The 25,872-nt window shown below is 38.8% G+C and overlaps 1 long non-coding RNA gene across 1 annotated transcript; it reads left to right on the top strand.

Moving 5' to 3' along the window:
• The first annotated feature begins 2,382 nt into the window (after positions 1-2,382).
• LOC105744648 (uncharacterized) lies at positions 2,383-24,538 on the top strand. Its single transcript, XR_001117643.3, has 3 exons — positions 2,383-2,592; positions 10,779-11,021; positions 24,183-24,538. It is a non-coding gene; the product is annotated as an uncharacterized lncRNA (long non-coding RNA).
• Positions 24,539-25,872: the final 1,334 nt, after the last annotated feature.

Raw genomic sequence — 25,872 nt, 5'->3', positions numbered from 1 at the left:
GTTTATGTGCACATCTCTTGCCATCATTTAGTTCCCTGAGCTGTTGTTCAATTTTTCCATTCTTTTCTTCATCTGTTCTTTTGTATATTCACTTTCTGAGGCCATGTCTTCAAGCTCACTGATCTTTCTTTTGCTTCCTCAAGTATGCTGTTATATGCCTCTAGTGCAATTTTAGTTTCATTTTATTGCACCTTTCATTCCCATAAGATCTGTTATTTTCTATGTATGTTTTCAAATTCTTCTTTGTGCTCACCCAGTGTCTTCTTAATATCTTTAATCTCTTTAGTCATCTCATTGAATTTAACAAGGGTATTTGTTTAAATAACTATAATGAGTTGTCTCAACTCCTTTATGTCATCTGGAGGCTTATCTTATTCTTTTAACTGGACCATATCTTCCTGTTTCTTCATATGGATTGCAATTTTTTTGTTGGGGTCTTGGCATCTGACTTACTAGATGCATTTATTCTGGGTGCAGCTTCTTTCTTTAGTTTAGGGTTTTCTTGCCTTTTCTCTCTTGCTGGTTGTATAGTAGGAGACAAGGTTGTGGTTGTTGTAAGCTGTGGAACCTGAAGCTGCCCACATTGCCCCAGAAATTGCTTAAGTTTCTCCCACCTTACTACTCTGCCAGGGGTAGGGACAGAACTGCAGCTGTGTGTAATAACCCAAGTTATATGGGACAAGACTGTCGATGACTGGAGAGACCGATGAAACCTCATGCCCCTTACTTCCCTGCCTGCAGCAGGGATTGGGCTGCAGGTGTGGACAGCAACCTATGCCATGCAGGTCCAAAATGACTGCAATTACCCAGGTAGTCTGATGTAGCATTGTTCTCTCCTCCACCCCCACCAAGGGTGGGGATGGACCCTCTGGAGTACCCAACAATCTAATCCATGTGGGCCAAATATGCCTGCAGTTGCCCTGAGAAGCTGATGGAGTACTGTCCCTTCTGCCCTTTAGTGGGTGGGAAAAGAACCACCAATGTCCAACAGTTCAGTCCATGTAGGCTGAGAATTCCTGCCTTTACCCAGAGGGTCCAAGGAAGCACCAGCCTCCTCTTATCTTATTGTGGGAGTGGATCCACAGGTGCTCAACAACTGAGTCCATGCAGGCTGACAGTGCCTGTCATTGCCCAGAAAGGCTGAAGAAACCCAGCTCCATTCCTATCCTAGTTGGGGGCAGAGATGGAGCTACTGGTGTCTGATTACTCAGTCTGTGTGGGCCAAAAGCACCTGCAGTTACCAAGTGAGGCTGGTGAAACACAGTCCCTCTCTTGTCTTATTGGGGGTCAGGATGGAGTCACAGGTTCCCAACCGTCAAGTTCTTGTAGACCAAAAGCACCTGTAGTTGCCCTGAGAGGCTAAAGAATAACAGCTACCTCCTATTCTATAAGGTTGGAGGGGTGAAGATGGAATTGAAGGTGTTCAACAAACCAGTTTTTTGGCCTGAAATTGCCTGCAGTCATCCATGTGGAGTCTAAGTTCCCTCTTGATATAGATGTGGAGTGGACACAACCATTCTAAGGTCCACAGGATGGAGGTATAGAGTATGGATTAGAGTGGACTTACTGATATTCTATTCATGAACTATTGTGATTAGTAATTGGAGAAAATGTGGCATTGGTGTGGAGAAAGTGGTCATGGTGGCTGCTGGGGGTAGGGAGTGGGAGGAAGAGATGTGATGTGGGGGCGTTTTCAGGACTTGGAGTTGTCCTGGGTGGTGCTGCAGAGACAGTTACCAGACATTGTATGTCCTCCCATGGCCAACTGGGTGGACTGTGGGAGATTGTGGGCTATGATGTGGACCATTGACCATGAGATGCAGTGGTGCTCAGAGATGTATTCACCAGATGCAATGAATGTCTCATGATGATGGAGGAGGTTGTTGTTATGATGGGAGGAGTGGGGTGAGGGGGTGGGAGGTATATGGGGACCTCATATTTTTTTAATGTAACATTAAAAAAATAAATAAAGACCAAAAAAGAAAGAAATTGCCTGCAGTCACCCAGAGAAGTCAAGGAAACTCAGGTCCTCTCCTATCCTATTGGGGGGAGGTGATGGAGCCCCAGATATTGGACTATTCAGTCTGTGCCAGATGAAAGTACCTACAATTACCCCAAGAGGCTGGAGCAGGTCCCTCTAGCTTCCTCCCTGCCAGAGGTGCTGCTGGAGCCTAGACTAGGGGTGCAATCAGATCTTGGTGGAAAGAAGTCAGTCCCTAACTTCATTGTGATTTTCAGTCAGCCCCACTTCCCCTGATACCATGGGCAGAGTTAAAATTGCAGCTACTGGCCTCATTCCAACTTGGACAGTTAAACTTTAACTGTTCTTAGGATTATACTTTAGCCAGCCAAATTTACTAATCAGTTGCTGAAGCTGGTGGCCAACTGTCTCTCCCTCCCCTGTTTTTGGGAAGTGGAGCTTCGAACTCCAGCCAAAGAATAGCTCCCCAGGCAGCTTGCACCGTGAGCACCAGCCTCTGCAGCATGGAGGGCTCTACTCACAAATCTTCTCAGCAGATGGACAGTCTCTTCTTTCCATACTTTCAAGGATTTTGCAGGATACTCCTCTGGTCTCCTGTGGCCCCCAAACAGGTGCTTTAGATAACTCTGGGTGATTACTAACTGCCCTGTAGGACGAGCTGACTCTTGGAGCTCCTTACTCTGCCACCATCTTGTCCCTCCTCTGTCAGGTCTTGAGGATTTTGAGTCTTAAAACTAGCATGACTGAAACTCCAAGCTTTCAGATTCCCAGTCCTTTTCCTCACCCCAAGGTACCCGCGCTGTGTGCAATGTTTAGAATGAAGTTTAGGAGCACAGGGTCAAGTCCCAATTTGGCCATCTATTCATTGGGTGGCACTCCTTTAATCATTTTGAAATGCCCCTTTGTCTCTGGTAATAGAACTCTATTCTTGAACTTTTGTTTTTATCTAATATTAAAATAGTCACTCTAGGCTTCTCTGCATGACATGTTTTTTCCATCCTTTACTTTCAACCTATCTGTGTGTCTTTATATTTAAAATGTGTCTCTTATAGACTGCATATAATAGTACTTTATTGTTTTATGCACTCATCAAGCTCTGCTTATTATTAGTTTCAGTGCTGATACCAGGAGTCAGCAACCTTTCTCTGTAAAGGGCCAGATAGTAAATATTTCAGACTTTGCAGTCCTAAATATTTTGCAAATATTCAACTCGGCCTTTGCACCATCAAAGCATCCACAAATATTATATAAATGAAAGGATATGTCTGTGTTCCAATTAAACCTTATTTACAAACATGCAGCAAGGGATTTGGCCCATGAACGTTAGCTTGCTGACCCCTTGGTTTATACTATTAATTATACTAATAATGTAATTATTAATATGGTTGGATTTAGATCTGACATTTTATCATTTTTTTCTTTTTGTCTCCTCTGGTATTTTTACCCTCTGCTTTCCCTTTTCTGTTAACTTTAGGGTTAACTGAATATATTTTAATATTCTATTTTCATTTTTATTGGATTTTTGGCTATCTCTATTTACATTATATTTTTAATGACTGGTCTTTGGATTAAAGTATACATGCTTCAGTTTTCAAGGTCTGCCTAGAGTTACTGTCATACTACTTCATGCAAAATGTAGAAAACTTGCGGCCATATATGTCATTTTACCTCTTCTCCTCACTAACCTTTATATTCTGGTTGTCATATGTATTCTATCTATGTGCATTCAAATCCTGCCAGGCAATGTTATAATTTTTGCTTTCAAAATTGATGCATTGTAAACTTTGAATGAAAAAAGTAATCTTTTATATTTAACCTAGCTATTTAACATTTCTGCTAAATGTCCTTTATTCCCAAAGCTCCAAGTTTCCCACTAGTATTAACAGTGTGAAGAGCTTGCCTTAGTTTTTATTTTAGAGCATGTCTGCTAATAATGATCTATTCCCATTTCCCCTCATCTGGGAATATCTTTATTTTTCCTCAAACTTGAAGAATATTTTCACTGAACATAAAATTATGGGTTGACAGTTCTTTTCTTTCAGGCATTTAAATGTGTCGTTTCACTGTCTTCCGCCCTCCATGGTTTCTGATGAGAAATCAACACTCATTCAAATTGTTGCTCCAAATTTGCAATGGCATTTTTCTTTAGCTGCTTTCAAGATGTTTTCAATTTTATCTTTGATTTTCAGGAGTTTGATTTGTTTCATTTCTTCGAATTTGCCCTCTGTAATTTGCCCACTTATCTTCCTGAATCTATAAATGTATGCCTTTTATCAAATTCGGAAAACCTTTAGCTATTATGTCTTCAAACATTTTACTGTTCCTAGGACTCCAAAGACATGAATGTTCGAATTTTTAATATTTTTCCCTGGATCCCTGAGACTCTGCTCATTATCTTTTTGATTTGATTTTTTTCTCTGTGTTGTTCAGATCAGACAAATTCTATTGACTTGTCCTCAACCTCAAATTCACTGATTTTTTCCTCTGTCATCTGTCTTCTGCTACTGAGCCCATTCAGTGTGCTTTTAATTTCAAATATTCTAATTTTCAGATCTAAAATATTGATTTCATTCTATTCATAGTTTCTGTCTTTCTACTAAGAATGCCTATCTTTTCATTCATTTGAAGTGTGCTTTCTTTATGTTATAAAGCAGAATTGTAATAACTGCTTTACAGTTTTTGTGTGCTAGTTCCAACATCTGCGTTATTTCTGTTGTGTCATATCAAACTGTTAATTGTCTTTTCCCTTGATAATTGGTCACATTTTCCTAGTTCTTTGTATGCTAATTAATTTGGGGTTGTATTCTGGATATTGTAAATGTTATGTTATATGAGCCCTGAGTCCTGTTGTTATATAATGGAGATGTTTTTGATTTAGCAGGCAATCAAAACAATTCAGAACAGGCAGTAAGTCGTCCCACCTCACCTTCTGGAAGTGGTGGTTCAAACATCAGTTCAGGGTTTTCGATCTCTGCTACGCTTGTTGGCCATGTTGTACATATCACAGGGTTTGGGCCTTAGGCTGAGATTCATGCAGGTTCATATGGAGCATTAGGGGATGTCCTCTCTCTGCCTCTCTCCCTTCTACAGCTTTTTACTGATACTCTCTTGGCCATTAGGGCTCGTTTCCTGGTGGTCCTTTTTCTGGAAATATGGGTTTGCCTTGAGGTAAACCTATGAGAAAAATAAAAATCCAAGAAACTTACCAAGATGCAGGCCACTCCTCCAACCTCTGGCTTCTCTTTACAATCTGTGTGTTTTTGTAAAATTTTTCTGATTTTCTCCAGTAGTTGTTTTTGTTTGTTTGTTTGTATTCGTTTTTCCAGAAATTTGACAGATGGGCTGTAGTGGGCTTACACTCTCATTGAATAGCTGGTATTCATTCTCTCTTTTTTCAAACCAGCAGTTTTTCTAAAAGAAATGACACTTTAAACTACAGCCAACCTGATTTAAAAAACAGCAATAACAAAACTTCAATATCAACTGGCTGTCACTGGATTTTAGAATTGCTTGCAATATCCTTTAAATGATGCCTTATATCTTGTACCCATGTGAAAGAGAATTTTCAGTTTGGTGGTATGTTGGTTTTTTTTTATCCCCCTCCATTGTGGCTTTTTTGCATGCTCTCTGCTCTCTGTGTCCATTCGCTATGCGTTCTTCTGTGTCTGTATTTTTTAAAAAATTTCCCCACCCTTCTTGTGGCTTGCTTGCTATCTGCTCTCTGTGTCCATTCGCTGTGCACTCTTCTGTGTTTTTGCTTGTCTCCCTTTTTTGTTGCGTCACCTTGCTGAGTTGGCTCTCCACAGCGCTTGAGGGCTGGGCAGCGATCCACTGCGTCTGCAGGTGGGGCGGCACTCTGCAGGGTGCAGGCGAGTCTGTCTTCACAAGGAGGCCCAGGAACTCAAATCCAGGGCCTCCCATATGGTAGATGGGAGCCCAACTGATTAAGCCACGGCACTTCCCAGTTTGGTGATACTTTAATTACAACTTTTATTATTTCACAGCCAGTGTCCAATTTACTATGCATAATTCATGGAAAAACTATCCATTCCTTTTTTCAGAGTCACCTATCTGGGTGTGTTTAAGTAGAAAGTTTTTCCTACGGTGCAGTGGGAAGGTGTGCCTGTTTTAGCGGAAAGCTGCTTTCCTGTTCCTAATGTTTTTCCTATGTGATGGGAGAGCCACTAGCAGAATGCTCCTGGCCTTTCTCTGCTCCCTTACTTCTTACTTTGGGGTAAGCTACCAGTTAATGTAATTGCTGAGTTTCAAATGAAAAAATGAGAATGCTTAGTACAACTTCTTATTTTCCATTTTCCTCTTTGTCTTGGGAGTTGCTTATAGAGAGCAGCTGGTTGATGGCTAATTTAGTCTATTCAAAGGTTGAGAATTGAGAATTCCAACATGTCCAAGCTTGTAAGCAGCATTCTCTAATATCACCATCCATTGATATCTATGATATTTTTCATTTCTTTAAAAAATTTTTTTTATTTAAAAATAATTTTTGACTTACAGTAGAGTTAGAACTATAGGACATAGAGCTTCCATATGCCAGTCATCTAACTTCCTATATAAGCATCTTATGTAACCTTGGTACAGTTATCAGAACTAAGAAATTACCTCTGTAATGCTATCAATAAAACTACAGACTTCATTCAGATTTCTCTGGTTTTTCCTTTAATGTTTCTATTCCAGTTTAGGTTTCCACATTGTCATGCCTCCTTAGCTCCTCCAGTCTCTGGAGTCTTTCCTTGTCTTTCATGTCTAGACACTTTTTAAGAGTGTTGGTAAGGTATTTTGCAAAATGTACATCATTTTGGGTTTCTGTGATGTTTTCTCAAGATTAAACTGAGATTATGAAATTTGAGAAAGAATACCCAGTGATGTGAGGAGTCCTCCTCATTCCACAATCCCAGGAAGTATATGATGTTAATAAGTCTTGTTAGTGGTGAGGTTAATCTTGATCATTTGGTTAGGGTGGGTATATGCCAGGTTTCTCCACTATAGTATTATTTTTCTTTTTCCATACACTATTCTTTAGAAGTGACTTGCTAACTGCAGGACAGGGAGTTAAGCTCCACCTCTTGGAGGATGATATTTGTGGACACATGTTAAAATGACCACAATAATAATAAATATTGGGTAGGGAATGAGTTACTGTGAGACTATGCAAATTCACGTTTCTCCTTCAAGTTTCTCCTAATAATAGTTAGCAACCACAGTTTTTTTGTCATTCTTTGGGGGGGAAATGATTTAAAAAATACCAAATGTGTGATGATTGCCAAAGGGTTTTACACCTATAAATGGGAATTTTTATAAGGGCACTTAGCTTTCGTTTATTAATAAAGAGTTAAATAACCTTTTACAAGTTGCCTAGTCATTTCTTGTGCTGGATCTCAGACCCTACAAAGGAGATTATTTCTTGAGGTCACACTTATATATTATTCTCCATAGATAGACAAAGCTTCAAGCTATTTCTAGAACTATTTTTTGCTATCTTCAGTGTCTTGCTCCAGTATTGCTGAACTTTCACTTTCTTCTTTTCATTTGGGCCTGAATAATTCCTTACACATATGCTTTAACGTATTTGAGCCAATTGATCCTTAAATCTGTGAGAGAGCAGATATTATTGCTACTTATTAAAATAGTACTTTTTGTACAACACATTGCATCTTTGATATTTACAAAGACCATGGAACTTTTGAATATTCATGCTCTACAACATATATAAACCAGGGATATAGAGCCATAACCTATATTTTTTGGTCTGTATTTGCTTATAGCTTTGTAATGGCATTTTTCTTTTGTTTTTATCTTTGAAATTGGGTAAAATGCTATCCTGCAGTAGGTATTATAAGGTCTATGTCATTTTAGTTCTTTATGAAGTAAATAGTCAATGTATGTGTTAAATGACTATTCAGCCAAATCATGTCAGACAGCAAGATAATGACTAAAATAATTTAGAGTATTCATATTTTAATTGATATGGTTTTTATGAATGTCATAAATGAATGATATCTCTGCTTTGTGAAAAGGTCATAAATATGACTTGCAAAGTACCTGCCACCATGTTTGGCATTTAATAGGAATTCAATCAGCAGTTTATTTTCTTCTCCTTAAAAACCTGCTTCCAGACTCACCATTGGGAATGACCCTACAAGTCAAATCTATTGTGTAATAAAAAGTCATGTTATATAGAAACAGTTATGAATAGTGATTAATTATATCAGTCCTCAAAGAAGACATGGAGTAAAGTTTGCTATTTACTATTCTCTGGCAGTTATATTTTTCAAAGAGCATAAATTAGAATTTTGAATTTTGAAATAATTCAGATGATTTCATAACAAACTGTTTTGGAAAATAATCACCAAAACAATTGCTTGTTAACCAAGATCCTTACTTTTAGTGTTTTTGGGAATAATTGCCTAAATACTCTTCCAAGTTAGAAGACAAAAATATATCACATTAGATTTTCTTCCCAGGTTAGGTTGAAATAGTACCAAATAAGCAATATATTTTTATATGCAAACTATTAGAATGATCATAAATAAAATGTGTATTGCTCTTCTATCTGCAGGCAAAATCATCCTTTATTCCAAAGAAAAAGTATAATTTTGTAATGCTTGTAGATGCTCCTGACAGCCAGTTATGACTATCTAGCTATATATTTGTGTGAAGTATAGGCAGTTTTCTTTCAATTACACTTAATTTAAATGGGAAATATTAAGACACTTAAAATCCTTTTCATGAACCAGATAGGAAATATGGTGCTTTCATTAGGAAAACAAATGGATGAGAATTGTGGTTTCTTTTCAATAATTCAGTCAACCAATCTCTGTATATTGAGACTCTCCTAATTATAAGACAATTTCAAAGGTGAAGAGGAAGGGAGACCAGAGTGTTAAGGCAAACATTCTTTGGTAGAAAACTGCCACGGCCAAATTCGCTAAAAAATAGTATTTCCAAATGTGTGTCAAGGACATAAGATATATACATTGGTCTTCAAATACCTATATGATACTGCTTGGCGCATCTGTGTTATTTCTTCAGATGCGATGAAGGAAAATGAGAAGTGGGAAGCTCTCACTAAGAGAATGAAATTGTAGTAGACCTTTATTGTGTTTGCCACTTCACATTAGTGCATATAGTACCTGGATTTTAGTTTCAGGCAATGACCCTTCCCCTAGTATTGGGCCAAATACTTTAGATGAAGTTGATTCTTCATTCAGAACTGCCATGGGACTCTGATTGGACCTGCCCCTAGTTACATAACACATGGCCAAAGCAGAATCAATGAAGTAAAAATTAGACTGCTGATGAAATTCTAGAGGAAAAAGAGAATTTCATTCTTTCCTACTTGGCCTGAAATCTAAGAGAATACAAGTACTAAACCTGGCATTGCAATTTGCTATTACACATACCCCAATCTTGCTGATGGCTAAACAGAATGGGATAGAAACATTGTTTGAGCTCTGAAATGAAATCTGCTATACCTGCTCCACCCTTGGATTTTCTGAGTCACGTGCTAATATATGTACAACCTTGTTACTTAGGTCTAGTTGGCTTGGGTTTTCTGTTATTTGCAACCTCATTACTTAAAAAAAAAAAGAGTGCAGGAAGGTCATACTTTCCTTCACTGTTCAGTCCAAAACATGGACAGGTGTCCTTCCCCAGCTTCCTGTGATCTTCTTCTTCCCCCAACAGAACAATCCTTAGGTACATTACTTATACAAGAAATAAAGTGGTTCATTGCCATACTCAACCTTATGCAGTGAAGAATTACATTAATTGAATTAGAGCCTTAGCAAAATTTTTCTAGTGTACCATGGCATTTGCAGACCAGTAAGTTTTAGGGTGTGTCTGTTAGAGACAGAAAAACATGTGCTTCTAAATTCTACCTTTAATTTTCTTGTCTCTCTTCTTTTTTTCCTGAGTATATAACTTGAAAATATTCACTCATACACATACACAATCTTCTAAGAGCAAATAATTCTTCAAGACAGCATAGTGTCTGTTCCTATTAAGAAAAGAAATATTTTCTTAAAAATATCATCTTGCACAAAGATTGTCCTTGCTTACAATGAAAAATCTTTACCATTAGCAGGCAAAACAACTTAGCTTTCATTTGTCTCCTGCTTTTCCTCTCAGACTGTGTCTGAGTGTCCAAAGTGTCCATTGAAATGTTTTTACAAACAAACTTTCTTTAAAAAAAAATTCTTCTGCCCTACATGAATTTGAAAATAGTTGTAACTTTACAAAAAAGTTAGCAACTCTTTCTTTAGAGTGTAAGTGGGCACAGGCATTTTGAAAAGAATTCTGACAGTATTCTGTGAAATAACATGTGTATGCCTGAGGACCTAGAAATTGACTTTCTGGTTTAACATTCTGTTGAGAAATAAAAACCACAACCTTGCAGAAAAAAATATCTAATGAGCCACTCCTGCCCCAGCTTCTGTAAATCAGCCTGTGAGCACATGACCTTGCAGGAGAATATCACAGAATGACTCCTGACCCCTGTTTCTGTAATCTAACAAACCACGCTGGCCCCTCACTTCTGTAAATCAGCCTGTGACCTTGCATCTGCATTCTGCTTCTATAACCCCGCTTGCAAAATTTCACCTAGCAACGCGTTAGCCAGTGAGCAAAAGTCATGCTGATCCCACATAAAATCCCATATAAACCTATGAAAACTGAAAAACGAGGCTCAGAATTTGGAGATTAACTCTCCTCTGAGCCCATGCATAATACATCTGTTCCTCCACTTCTCCTGAGCGTTGTTTTGGCTTTCTCTGTCATTCAGAACTCCTGGCCTTGCCTCAACATTTGGTGCCCTGGCCGGGAAATCCAACGGAGCAAGCCCTTGAGCCTCCAGTTTGGGACTGGTGGGCACAGCCAGCGGAGATCTCCACACACAGATGAGGTGGCGCCACCTGTCCCCTTGACGGGGCCTCCTTCAGGGAAGGGATCTCTGTGGGCCGCATCCTCTGCCCCGGCCTGACTTGGTAGAGAGATGGATTGAACAACATCAGAAGACACCAGAAAAGTAAGGCCCTGGGGTTCTGAGTCCCAGTCAGACCTGTCTCTGGACGGAAGGGGAGATTGATCACCTCCCAAAATCTCAAGATTCGAGATTCCAGGATAGGGTAGTCCCTTGGGTGGGACTGTGTAACCTCTGAGCGATTGAGTGAATGAATGGGGACTGCAGAGGCTTACCTCTGCTGATCCAGTCTGTGGCTCCACAGCCTGTGCTATGGAGTTTGGGTGGGCCCTAGCCTGCACTCTGTGGCTACGTCATATGGCACAATGACTAATCCGGACTCTACATGGATGTCTTAGCTAAGATGAGCCTAAATTTTTATGAGAGATACAGACAGGTGGGCAGCTAGATAGCCTCGTGAGAGGCTCCCCTCCTTTGTTTGCCCTGGGACACCAGTTCAGGGATGGGATCATCACGACTCAAACTCACAGTCTTAAATTATATGTTAAAATTTTTCAAAAAGGGCTTTTCTGGGGATTATAGTGTCCTTATGTCCCCCGGAACTCTCCGGACTCTGTGCAAAGTAGCGTAGCCTAAGTTTGATGTTAACTAGCCCTCAGAGAGAACCCTAGATGCGGCCAAGGGTCGTGCAGTTTGAGAGGCAGTCACTGGAACCCCCAGCCACCCTGATCAGTTTTCCTACATCAGTTCCTGGTTAAAAATTGCCCAAACCCTAAGGTTCGATTCTGTGTTGGAAGGAAGGGTCAGAATAGGGTCCTAGTAACTCAAACAGCCAGACCTCAAAAACCTATTATTCTACAAAAATCTCCTAAAGAAAACCCACTACCCCCACCATATGTTCCAGACGTTCCAGGACATCTCTCTGCCCTGGAACCTCCATAAGCAGATCTCCCAGAGACTCCTCCACCTTCAGTCTCCCTGGGCCCATCAACCCCACCCACGAGGGAGACCCTGAAACCCCTTTGGCAAAAAAAACCTCTGTTCAGCACAACCTGCATTTCAGATGCCCCTCCGTGAAACACAGGGTCCAGTCCAGATCGGTGCAGGCAAAACAGCCCAACCTGGGAGATCAATCCTGTTTTATCACCCTTTCACAACTACAGATCTCTTAAACTGGAAGCACCACACCCCTTCATATTCAGAAAAGCCTCAGGCTCTTATCAACCTCATGGAGTCCATTTTCCAAACCCACCGCCCCACTTGGGATGATTGCCGCCAACTCTTCCTAACCCTGTTCAATGCTGAGGAGAGACTCTGCATCCTCATGGAAGCCAGAAAGTGGTTGCGAGAACAGGCCCCCACAGGTGTCTTGGAGCCAGAGGAATGGGCCTGATAAGTGGCACAAAAGCTCAACTGGCCTGGGACTTTAACAAAGATCAGAGATGGTCTGCCCTTCAGTCGTATCGGAAAGCCCTACTCAAGGGGGTACGGGAAAGAGTAGGGTGGCCCACAAACATGTCCCAAATGGCCTCTGTCACTCAAAAGCCTGAAAAAACCTCCAGGAAATTTTTATGAGCGACTTTGCAAAGCCTTCAAGATTTACACGCCCTTCAACCCAGAAGCATCAGAAAACCAGAGAATTGTCATCACAGCTTTCATCACCCAGGTGGCACCAGACATCAAACAAAAACTTCAGAAGCTAAATGGGTTCACAGAGATAAACATCTTGCAGCTCCTCAAAGTCACAAACAGAGTATTCGTCAATTGGGACAAAACTGCTGAGGGGGAAACAAAAAATGAATGAAACAGCAGGTCTCCCTGTTAGCAGCAGCCTTAAAAATGCAGACCCAACCAATCAAGAATGGCCACCCCAAAAAGGGGGAATACTTCGCCCTGAAACACTACTGCTGCCAGTAAAAGCCAGAAGAAACCCGGTTCCTAACCCATACACCTTAATGGGGCAATTACTGGGTGAGGCTGCCTGGTTTCTTTTTTCTGCCTGGAGGTGGCTCCCCAAAGCCAGCCTCCATTTGCTTTTAAATGGGAGAATCCCAGGACTCAACAAAAAACTCAGTTAACTTGGATTCAGCTCCTGCAGAGCTTCAAAAAACTCCCCCACTTCTTTTCCTAAATCCTGCCACTTTCCTGTTGACCAAAAGAGGAACTCCTGAACATGACTGTGCAGAAGTAACAGAAGTGTATTCCAGTCACCCTGACCTCCAGGACAGGCCACTTCCTTGCCCAGACCAAACCCTATTCACAGATAGCAACAGTTTTATCAGAGATGCAGAAAGGCTTGCTGGATATGCAGTGACCACAGTTGAACAAGTAGTAGAAGCACTTCCCCAACCTAAGGGTGGTCTGCACAGTGAGCAGAACTCTGGGTGCTAATTCAAACCCTACAACTGGCCACCGGGCAAATGGTAAACATTTACACTAATTCTAAGTATGCATTCGCTCCTGTGCATATCCATAGAGCAATTTATAAGAAAAGAAGACTCCTAACTGCAGGAGAAAAAGACAGAAAAAAAAAAAAGAAAGAGAAATTTCTTCAGCTACTAGAAGCAGTCTGGAAGCCAAGCAAAATCACTGTCATCCACTGTCAAGAACATAAGAAGAAAACAGATGCAGTTACTAAAAAAGTACAGTAGCCGATGAAATGGCTCAACAGGTAGCCAAAAACAAACAAACAAAGCCTTCAAACTATAAGCCCCGCTGCAAGTGCCTCACCTGTCCCTTTTAAAACAACAGATTGAAAAACTAAACTATACCCAGTAGGAACAGGAGTGGGCAAAGAGAGAAGGAGGGCACCAGACCCCAGAAGGAAAGTGGCTACTCCTGAGTAGCTGAGTCTTCATCCCAAAGGAGGCCACCTACATCCTTGTTCAACAATACCACCAGCTCACCCATTTGGAAAAGACTGCTTTAAAAGCCCTCCTCAGAAAATATTACTACATTACCCAGATAATCTCACTCTGCACCACCTTAACAGCCAGTCTTGAAGCCAAACTCAGTATGTAAATGCGTTGCCTTACCCCCAGCGTGGGACATGACTCCTGGGGATGAGCCTCCCTGGTGCCAAGGGATTACTACCAAGTACCAGCTGATGATGTAACTAGAAAATGACCTTGAATAAAAGGGTCAACTTGGACCAGCAGAATATCTCAGTCTACATGTAATACCGGGAATTAAAAATGCTTTTTGACCTGAATCAAGGGGGAAATGGAAAGGACAAATGAGTTTATATGGCTAAGAGTGTCCAAAAAGAGCTGGGAGGTTATCAGAGGGGTTGCCCTTAGGCACACTTCAGCAGAGTCCCAGAGACAGATAAAGTAGATACAACCCCAGGTATTGGTTCTTCTGAGGGCTACAGAGACCCACAGACTCTATGGTCATGGCAGATGGAGTTCAGCACCATGTCAGTTTGCCCTTCTTTGGATTTTGTGTTTCTGTGTGTTGGAGCTGGACTCAGATGTGATCTTTGTCCACAAGCCTCTCCTGTTACTTTTACCAGAACTGTAGTTGGTGCTGGGGTTTAATATATACCCAGGGGACCTGAATCTCTGCACTGACCACATGATAGCCAGGCCCTGAGCCTCAACAGACTTCATCTCCTACACTCTGGTTTATTGGACTTACCCCACTCAGCTAACATGGAGGTGAAGAAGGTCAACCACCACACCATGGAGCCAAGTGTGTCTACAACTGAAAGCAGGAGGATTGCATCCAGCATCCATGTGGAATCTAAGCCCCCTCTTGATATAGATGTGGAGTGGTCACAACCATTCCAAGGTCCACAGGATGCAGGAATAGAATATGGATTAGAGTGGACTTACTGATATTCTATTCATGAACTATTATGATTAGTAATAGAAGAAAATGTGGCATTGGTGTGGAGAAAGTGGCCATGGTGGCTGCTGGGTGTGGGGAATGGGAGGGAGAGATGAGATTTGGAGGCATTTTTGGGACTTGGAGTTGTCCTGGGTGATGCTGCAGGGACAGTTACCGGACATTGTATGTCCTCCCATGGCCCACTGGGTGGAACGTGGGAGAGTGTGGGCTATGATGTGGACCATTGACCATGAGGTGCAGCGGTGCTCAGAGATGTATTCACCAAATGCAATGAATGTCTCATGATGATGGAGGGGATTGTTGCTAATGGGGGAAGGAGTGGGGTGAGGGGGATATAATGGACAAAGGGTATGGGGAAAGGCAGGAAGAGATGAGAGGTGGAGGCGTCTTAGGGACATGGAGCTGCCCTGGATGGTGCTTCAGAGGTAATCACCGGACATTGTAAATCCTCACAGGGCCTACATGATGGAATAGAGGAGAGTATGGGCCATGATGTGAACCAATGTATATGAGGTGCAGAGGTGCCCAAAGATGTACTTACCAAATCCAATGGATGTGTCATGATGATGGGAACGAGTGTTGTTGGGGGGGGGGGGAGAGGGGGGGTGGGGGGGGTGGGGTTGAATGGGACCTCACATATATATTTTTAATGTAATATTATTACAAATTCAATAAAAAATAAAAAAATTAAAAAAAAAAAAAAAAAAAAAAAAAAAAAGTATAAGTACTTATAAGTAGTAATGTGCACCTCCTTGGGCTGGGTGAAGACCTTTCCCACCCACACTAAAAAGCAAGAGAAGTAACTAAAGTTTTGCTCCAAAAAATAGTTTTCTGGTATGGGATACCTTTATCCATAAGCAGCAACAATGGCCCAGCTTTTGCAGCAGCTGTCATCCAAGAGCTAGCAAAATGTTTGAAATTAAGTGAAAACTCCACCCAGAATATAGGCACCATAGCTCAGGGAAAGTAAGATGCATAAATCAAACTCTTAAAACCACCTTAGCCAAGTTCTGTAAAAAAGAAAAAAGAATACCAGCTTCCTGTGAATAAATCTACTCCCATTAGCCCTCCTTAAAATTAGACTGCACCTCTGGACCCTCAGGCTATTCATCTTTTAAAATTCTGTTTAAACACCCCCCCCCCCCCATTATTCAAACCTTCAAGAGAAATCTCAGGCTCCTAAAAAATACTGGCCAGAATTCTACCCTTCAGCAGTTAAAAAACCCTAGCCCAAATACACAAAACTGTCCTGTCTAAGGATCCCATCTCATTAGGCCACCCAGTACACCCACACTTACCCGGAAACCTAGTTTCGGTAAAAGACTGAAAAAAAAAAAGAGCCCTTCCAGCCTATCTGGACAGGCCCACATACTGTTACCCTTATAACCCCCACTGCTCTCAAAGTTTCAGGTATTGCCCCTTGGATTCATCATACTAGAGTTAAAAGGGCACATTCCAACAAAAAACAAGACAATTGGACAACACTGGGACACAGTACCTGACTGTCCCTTGAAAATCTGAATTGCCCAGAGCCACCGAGAATCACCATCACCTGACTAAATGAACTCCTGTTCCCTATAATTCCTGATCCTCTTCAAACTGCTCAGATTACTGTTTGGGACTGAGTTAACAACTACAGCTCCCAGAAACTGGAATGTAGTTTAAAAAATAATACTAATCTTAATAACGTACTTGTGTTTTGTAAAATGCTTTACTACCTTAAATTGTTTTTCTACTAGCTCGAGTAATGCCCTATAAAAGTAATAAGGGCATTGGGGGCGGGGTGGTGGTGGCAGGAATTGTTGAGAAATAAAAAGCATAACCTTGTAGAAAAAAATATCTAATAAGTCACCCCTGCCCCAGCTTCTATAAACCAGCCTGTGAGAACATGGCTTTGCAGGAGAATATCACAGAATGACTCCTGCTCCCCACTTCTGTAATCTAACCAACCATACTGGCCCCCCACTTCTGTAAATCAGCCTGAGACCTTGCACCTGCATTCTGCTTTTGTAACCCCACTTGCAAAATTTCATCTAGCAATGTGTTAGCCAATGAGTAAAAGTCATGCTGATCCCACATAAAATCCTGTATAAACTTGTGAAAACTGAAAAACAGGCTCAGAATTTGGAGATTAACTCTCCACTGAGCCCATGCATAATAAATCTGTTCCTCCACTTCTCCTGAGTATTGTTTTGGGTTTCCCTGTCATTCAGAACTCCTGGCTTTGCTGCCATAATTCTGGAGAATCTCTGGCCTAGCACCCAAAGTGAACATGTACAAGGCTGTTTAACCTGGTGAAGAAAGTTGAAGGCAAACTAGGTATCTATCACTAAGGAAATAAATAAGTTAAATGTGGTGGATTCAGGCATTATGGGATACAACAATTACAGAATATGGAAGGATCTTAGAAATGTGATGCTCACTAAAAAAGGTAAGAAAGTAGTCTAGCATTTTCACAAATTAGAAACATAATAATGCAAAATGTACCAATATTTTAGAAAGGTAAACACATATTTAGTGACAAAGTGAAATATTTGAAGTGGATGACTGAGAGAATGGGAGAGAAGTAGCAGCCAGGTTTGGGGAAAACTAAAAACAGGAAGATAATAACCTCATCATCAGGTAGGGTGCATGATTAAATATATTTAATTGACCATCAGAGTAAATTCACCAACATATCAGATGCCTAGACATCAGCAAAAAATTTATGATCCATACTAGGAGATAGGAAGAGATAGTTTAGCCAATGGAACAAACTAAATAGCCTGAAGAGATTCAGGATTTGAGACAATTAATCAATGATAATCACACAACTTTCATAAATCATCTTAAAGAATTGAAAGAAAATATGATTAAAGAGATAAAGGATGTTAAGAAGACACTGGATGAGCACAAAGAACAATTTGAAAGTCTGAAAAGAAAAGTAACAGACCTTATGGGGGAAAAGACATGATGGACGAGATTAAAAATACAGTAGAGGCACATAAGAGCACACTTGAAATGCTTGAAGACAGAATTTGATTTGAAGGCAGAACATCTGAACTGGAAAAGACAGGGAAACAGAAAGAGAAGAGAATGGAAAAAGAGGAACAGGGTTTCAGGGAATTGAATGACAATACAAAATGCAAAAACATATCTATCATTGGCATCCCAGAAGGAGAAGAGAATGGAAAACGGGCAGAAAGATATTTGAGGAAATAATGACTGAAACTTTCCCTGCCCTTATGAAAGGCATAAATATCAATGTCCACGAAGGACAATACACCACAAATGGAATGAATCTGAATAGACTTACCCCAAGAAACCTGCTATTCAGAATGACAAATATCAAAGATAAAGAGAGGATTTTGAAAGCAGCAAGAGAAAAGCAAAGCATCACGTACAAGGGAAACTTGATAAGAGTAACTGCTGATCTCTCATTGGAAATCATGGAGGGGAGAAGAAAGTTATATGGTGTAATTAAGATATTGAGAGAGAAAAACTGCCAGCCAACAATTCTGTATCTGGCTAAGCTCTCCTTCAGATGCGTAGGTGTGTTCAAAGTCTTCATAGACAAACAAAAACTGATAGACTATGTTACCAAAAGACCAGAATTACAAGAAATACTAAAGGGAGTGCTGTAGCCTGAAAGGAAAAAGATAAGGGTAAAAAAGTTGAAGAAGAGTGTAGAAATGAAAAATATTAGAAAAAGTGAAAAAAAAATTTAGCTATAATACAATACAAAAACTGAAAGGCAAAGGTCCAAATGGATGAAGTAAGCAATGCCTTTACAGTTATAACACTGAATGTTAATGGCTTGAACTCCCCAATCAAAAGACACAGACTGATAGGGTGGATTAAAAAATATGATGAATGTATATATTGTCTACAAGAGACTCACTTCAGATTTGGGACACAACCTGCTTGAAAGTGAAAGGTTGAAAAAAGATATTCCATGCAAACAGTAACCAGAAAAGAGCTGGAGTAGCAACACTAATATCAGACAAACAGATTTCAAACACTAAACTATTATAAGGGATAAAGAAGGCCATTATATATTAATAAAAGGGGCAATTCAACAAGAAGAATTAACTAATCTAAATATTTATACACCTAACCTTAGTTCCCCAAAATACATGAGGCACACAGAACTTGAATAATATTATAAATGAACTAGATCTAACAGACATCTTTAAATCACCTCACCTCACCTCAAAAGAGCAGGATATACCACCTTTTCAAGTGCTCATGGATCTATCTCCAAGATATACCATATGCTGGGTCACAAGACAAGTCTCAATAAATTTAAAAAGGTAGAAATTATACAAACATTTTCTCTGATCATAACAGAATGATCAATAATGGACAGAAAAGGGGAAAATTCGTAAATATATGGAGATTAAACAACACACTTTTAAACAACCAGTGGTTCAAAGAAGAAATTGCAAGAGAATTCAACAAATATCTTAAGATGAATGAAAATGAGAACACAAAATATCGAAACCTATGGGACAACGCTAAGGAAGTGCTGAGAGGGAAATTTATAGCCTTTCATGCTTACATTAAAAAAGAAGAAAGAGCTAAAATTGAAGATCTAACTGCACACCTGGAAGAACTAGAAAAAGAGCAGCAAACTAATCCCAACCAAGCCAAAGGAAAGAAATAGTAAAGGTCAGAACAGAAATTCCTGAAATCAAGAACAAAAAAACAACAGAGAGAAACAAAATCAAAAGTTGGTTCTTTGAGAAGATCAACAAAATCAACAAACCCTCAGCTAGACCAACAAAGAAAAAAAGAGAGAATACACAAATAAATAAAATCAGCAATGAGATGGGGGACATTACCAGTGACCCTGTAAAAATAAGAGAGGTCATTAGAGGATACTATGAACAACTGTATGCCATAAAACTAGAAAATGCAGATGAGATGGACAAATTCCTGGAAACACATGAACCACATACACTGACTTTAATAGAAGACCTCAACAAACCAATCACAAGTGAAGAGATTGAAACGGTCATCAAAAATGTCCCAAAGATGAAAAGCCTGGGACCAGATGGCTTCACCAGTGAGTTCTACCAATCATTCAAAGGCAAACAAATACCGATCTTGCTCAAGCTCTTCCAAAAAGTTGAACAGGAAAGAATGTCACCAAACTCATTCTATGAAGCCAACATTGCCATAATACCAAAACCAGAGAAAGATACTACAAAAACAGGAAATGACAGACAAATATCTCTAATGAATGTAGCCACAAAAATCCTTAAAAAAATGCTTGCGAACAGAATCCAAAAGCACATTAAAAGAACCGTGCACCATGATCAAGTGGGTTTTATCCCACATATGCAAGAGTGGTATGACACAAAAAAAAATCAATTAGTGTAATAAACCACATTGAAGAAGAAAAATCACATGGTCCCCTCAATTGATGCAGAAAAGGGATTTGACAAAATCAGTACCTTTTCTTGATAAAAACATTCCAAAAGACAGGAATAGAAGAAAGCTTTCTCCTTACGGTAAAGTGCATGAGGAAGCTTTCAGTCTTTCATCATTGAGTACGATTACAGCTAGCATTGTACTCAATGATGAAAGACTGAAAGCTTCCCCATTGAGATTAGGAACAAGACAAAGATGCCCATTGTCACCATTTTTATTCAATATTGTTCTAGAAGTTCCAGCTAGAGATATTAGCCTAGACAAAGAAATAAAAGGCACTCAAATAGGAAAAGAAGAAGTAAAACTTTCACTATTCACTGATGACATGATCCTATACCTAGAAAATCCTGAAAAAACCACAACAAAACTACTAGAATTAATAACTAAGTTCAGCAAAGTGGCGGGATACAAGGTTAATACACAAATATCAGTAGTAGTGTTTCTATACACTAGAGATGTGTAATATGAGGAGGAAATCTTTTTTAAAAATTCCATTTATAACAGCGAGAAAAACAATAAAATATCTAGGAAAAAGCTTAACCAAGGACATAAAGGACATGTATTCAGAAAACTATAAAGCATTGCTAAAAGAAACCAAAGAAGACTTAAATAAATGGAAGGACATTCTGCATTCATGTATTGGAAGACTAAATATCATTAAGACGTCAATTCTACCAAAACTAATATACAGATTCAATGCAATCCTAATAAAAATCCCAACAGCCTTTTTTGCAGAAAGTGAAAAGCCAATAATAAAATTTATTTGGAAGGGTAGGGGACCCTGAAAAGCAAAAAATGTTAAAAAAGAAGAAAAACGAAGTTTGAGGACTCTCACTTCCTGACTTTAAAGCATATTACCTAGCTTCAGTGGTAAAAACAGCATGGTACTGGCATAAAGACAGACAGATGGACCATGGAACAGAACCGGGAACTTAGAAATTGACCCTCACATCTACAGACAAGCAATTTTTGACAAGGCTGTTAAACTTACCCCAGCACCAGAACAGTCTATTCAACAAATGGTGCTGGGAGAACTGGATACCCATATCCAAAAGAAAGAAAGAGGACCCCTATCTCACACCTTATACAAAAATTAACTCAAAATGGATCAATGATTTAAATATAAAAACAACCACCATATAACTTCTAGAAGAAAATGTAGGAAGACCTTGTGGTAGGCGGTAGTTTTTTAAACCTTACACCCAAAGCATGAGCAGCAAAAGAAAAAATAAATAAATGGGACCTCCTCAAAATTCAGCATTTTTGCACCTCAAAGGACTTTGTCAAAGGGTGAAAAGGGAGCTGACTCAATGAGAGAAAATATTTGGTAATCACATATCTGATAAAGGTTTAATATCCATGATATACAAAGAGATCATACAACTCAACAAAAAAAGACAAAATATCCAATTAAAAAATGGGCAAAAGACTTGAAAAGACAATTGTCTAACGAAGAAATACAAATGGTGAAAAAACACATGAAAAAATGTTCAACATAACTAGCAATTAGGGAAATGCAAATCAAAACTTCAATGAGATATCATTTCTCCTCTATTAGAATGGCCACTATTAAAAAGTCAGAAAACGGTAAATGTTAGAGTGGATGGGGAGAGATAGGAATGCTTATTCACTGTTGGGGGGAATGTAGAATGGTACAGCCACTATTGGAGGACTGCTTGGCAGTTCTTAAGAATGTTGAATATAGACTTACCATGTGATTCTTCAATACCATTGCTTGGCATATACACAAAAGAACTGAGAGCAGTGACATGAATAGATATCTGCACACCGATCACCGATGTTCATAGCAGCATTATGCACGATAGCCAAGAGCTGGAAACAACCCAGGTGTCCATCAAATGATGAATGGATAAACAAATTGTGGAGAATATACATAATGGAATATTTTGCAGCAGTAAGAAGAAATAAAGTTGTGAAACACATGACAACAATGAATCTGAAGGACATTATGTTGAGTGAAGCAAGCCAGACACAAAAGGAAAAATACTGTATGATTACCCTATTATGAAATAAATATATTATGTGAAATATGAATATGGGTAGAATTGTATATATAAGACCATTTTCCTTGTAGCTGAACAAATATAAGTTAATACTATACAATGTTAATATCAGACCAAAAAAACACATTTTACTAAGTGAAGACCAGATAGAGTACTACATAATGTATGATTCCATTTATATAAAATATAAATATAAATCAATTCATAAAGATGAAAGATTAGTTATGTAGGTCTGAGGAAGGAATGCTAAAGGGTTTGGAGTCTTTCTTTTTGGAGTAATGAAATTGTTCTAGAATTTTTAAGATGATGAATGTACAACATTGGGATTATACTAAAAGTCATTGATTATATACTTTGGATAGAATAGCCAGATACAACAACTATGCACAGAGGGGGAAGTATGGAGAGATTTAGAGGTAAGGAATGTTCTTGTTTGTTTCTTTGTTGCTGTTGTTTTTTGTTTATTATTCTTAATATTGAAATATTGAAAATGCTCTAGTAATGATCGAAGTGATGAATGCACAACCATGTGATTAATGTGATTATAGCAAATGCCATTGATTGTACACCTTGGAGGAATTGTTTACGTTATTAATATGTATCAATAAAATTGATTTTTTTAAAAGTAAAACATTTATATATAATAAGAATTAAGATCTGTCCATGTCTAAAAGTTCTCTTCAGTTATGGTTAAATGAGGAGACATGAAAAAGTGCAAAGCAGGAAGTACTAATAGGTTTTCTGAAATGTACTTTTATAAACCATTTACTGTGATGAATTGTTTTTGGAACATAAAGTCTTGTTTATACCATTGCAAATTAATATTTCATTGCAACTATGTATCTACGTATGTATATCTATGTGAACTGTTTCTTTTTCTTTTAGTCCTTTTTTTCTGATTTCAGAGAGAATACATATGCATTACAAAAATTTAGAAAATATTGAATGGCTCTGAGAAGAAAAGGAAAATAAACAATATCCTTCCACCAAGGAATAAGCTCTTTAAACAATTTAGTGTATACATTTTTCAGGACTTCGTGCATGTGTGTGTTTTGTATATGTACACACATAACTGGAATTTCACTCACAACAAAAGAGAGAAAATACTGTAATTGTAGTGTTATTTTGCAATTTTTTTCACTTAGCAATATATTATAAAAAATTTTTTTACATTTAATTAAGCATTCTACATGACACATTTGTAATGGCTGCCTTGTATTCTATGACATTGCTATAAATAATTTATTCAACCAAATTCTTACTGTTGGAATTTTAGATTTTTAGAAATAATTGCTCTTATAAACAATGCATTGATTAATATCATGGAATCAGGGTAATTTTTCTCAGGATATATTACAAGAAGTAGGTTTTCTTGGTTAAAGGGTACGTACATGTTGGTAGTTTTAAGAATGAGTTCTGTCTTAACAGTAGAGCCTGAAGCTGCCAAGTGAAACGTTTAAGTTTTCAAGGATCTACAAGCTTAAATTATTTTATATTTAATCATGAATCTAATGGCACTTTTGCCTTGATATGCTTCACCAAGGCGTATTTCTAAGGATGTAAGAAAAATTACTAAAGAACAAATTTAAACCAAATGTTAAGAGCTGGGGTGCTATAGCCCAAGCACCTGGAATGCCTTTTGGCTCTGTCACTCAACAGCTGTGTGAATTGGACACATCTCTTAACTTATCAGTGCCCCCATTTCCTCATCTATAAAATGGAGCTATAACAACGGTGCCAGCCCCATAAATTTGTTTTAAGGATGAAATGAGTAGTGTGTGTGGGTGTGCATGTATGTATGCATGTATTTTAGTCAATGCCTGACATATTTATAGGACTATAAAGCAGTAGTAGTAGTTGTTCTTTTTATTATTATTATTACAAAGCTTATTATTAAACTGACTACTAAAATCAAATCTATACTCTGTTATAGCTTTAATACATCTCTTTCTCTGTTTCCTTGTCTCATGTCCAGGCAGATATTTCAGAAGAGGAATAATTAGAAGCCTGTCTGTCAACATCTCTATCTGGCAAGTCACACACACACACCATGGAAAATTTGATTACTTTTGATCCTTTCTACATATTGCACTCCCTTTTAATAGGAAGCAGTTCATTTCTCAATATTTACTTTTCTAAGAACATCTAATGCCAAATAGCAATTACTAACCACAGGTAGAATGTAAGCTTGGTTTCTTTTCTGTATCCTCCAAGTCTGGGCCCTCCTCTATCATTTAATGGAAACTAACAGTAATTGCAAAGATAAAATTTAGTGACTGGAACCATGTTGAATTGTAGTTATTTTAACAAGGTCTATCTTTTAATTAAGATATCATGCCTCACAGAATTTAGTTTCCAATATTTGCTTCCAATTTTCTAGTTAAAAGATTTTAGCTGTAGAAAATCTTTAATGGTTTAAGACATTTATTACCTGTTGCCCTCACCTTTCTATTTTTTTTAAAATCTCAGTTCTTTTGTGTCTTAAGTGTCTGACAAAATACTAAAGGGCATTTCATTAAAATGAAGCAATTTGGTTTCGTGAGAATGAGAAGAGTTTGACTTAGTCTAGTAGTTGCACAATGTACTGCATTAGACATTGTGAAAGATTCAAATAAATCTACATTAAGGCTGCTAACTTCAGAGCTTACAAATAATTTGCAAAGAAAAGGACACATGTACATTGTACTCCAAGAAATATTGGGATGCAATGTTAAAGAAATTCTATATAGAGTCTTGAGAGCCATAGGTAGCATTTAACAGGTAGGAACAGGAAAAGTATTGGCTTATGCAATTGGGGTTTGAGAAGGTCAATTACATGTCTTTCTCTCCCTGTTGAATTTGAGACTTGTTAAGAGAGACACATATGGATGGAAAAGTGGAGAATAAAATGTGATCTTTATTATGGATAAATCAATGTGGATGGTATAGCTTTAGAACTGCAGGCAAATGAACTTTGAAATATTCCATGCCTGTTGTACCCACCTGATCACAAGCAGTGTGAAGCAGCACAGGCTTTACCTGCAGAGGTTTATTCCTTACTGCACAACAAAACAATTAAAATGGTTGTAAGCAGGCAGATCCAACAAGCAGGGGCCTCAGTAGGATCTGAGCCATGTATGAATAGTTCCTTCAGCCAAATAAACCAGTCAGATAAATAATTTCCTCTCCCTTGGGAAGGAGGAGTGAGTAAAAAGACCTGAAAGGGCAAGAGTGCTATACCAGAAAGAGTTATTCTAGAGAAACCAAGAAAGGGTGCAAAATCAACAAGGGGAGCGAAATTCATTAGTACACTTGACAAATATTGATTCAGCACCTATTCCCTGAAGGTCCTGTGCTAATGGTTATGGATAGACATATTGGAGACTGTATTAATCAGCCAAAGGGGTGCTGATGTAAAATACCAAAAATTGGTTGGTTTTTATAAAGGGTTTATTTGGGGTAGGAGCTTACAGATACCAGGCCATAAGCATAAGTTACTTCCCTCACCAAAGTCTATTTTCACGTCTTGGAGCAAGGTGGCTGCTGACATCTGTGAGGTTCAGGATTCCTGGGTTCCCCTCTTCCAGGATCTTGCTTCTCTCTAGGTTCAGGGTTCCTCTCTTCCCAGGGCTTTCTTCTTCCTGGGGCTTGCTTCTCTTTCCTCTGTGAGCTTACTTCCCTGGGCT

This window comes from Dasypus novemcinctus, chromosome 14 (genome assembly GCF_030445035.2).
Source record: "Dasypus novemcinctus isolate mDasNov1 chromosome 14, mDasNov1.1.hap2, whole genome shotgun sequence".
Taxonomy (NCBI): domain Eukaryota; kingdom Metazoa; phylum Chordata; class Mammalia; order Cingulata; family Dasypodidae; genus Dasypus; species Dasypus novemcinctus.
The sequence above is the reverse complement of the archived record's forward strand: the minus strand, read 5'-3'. Positions and strand labels throughout refer to the sequence as shown.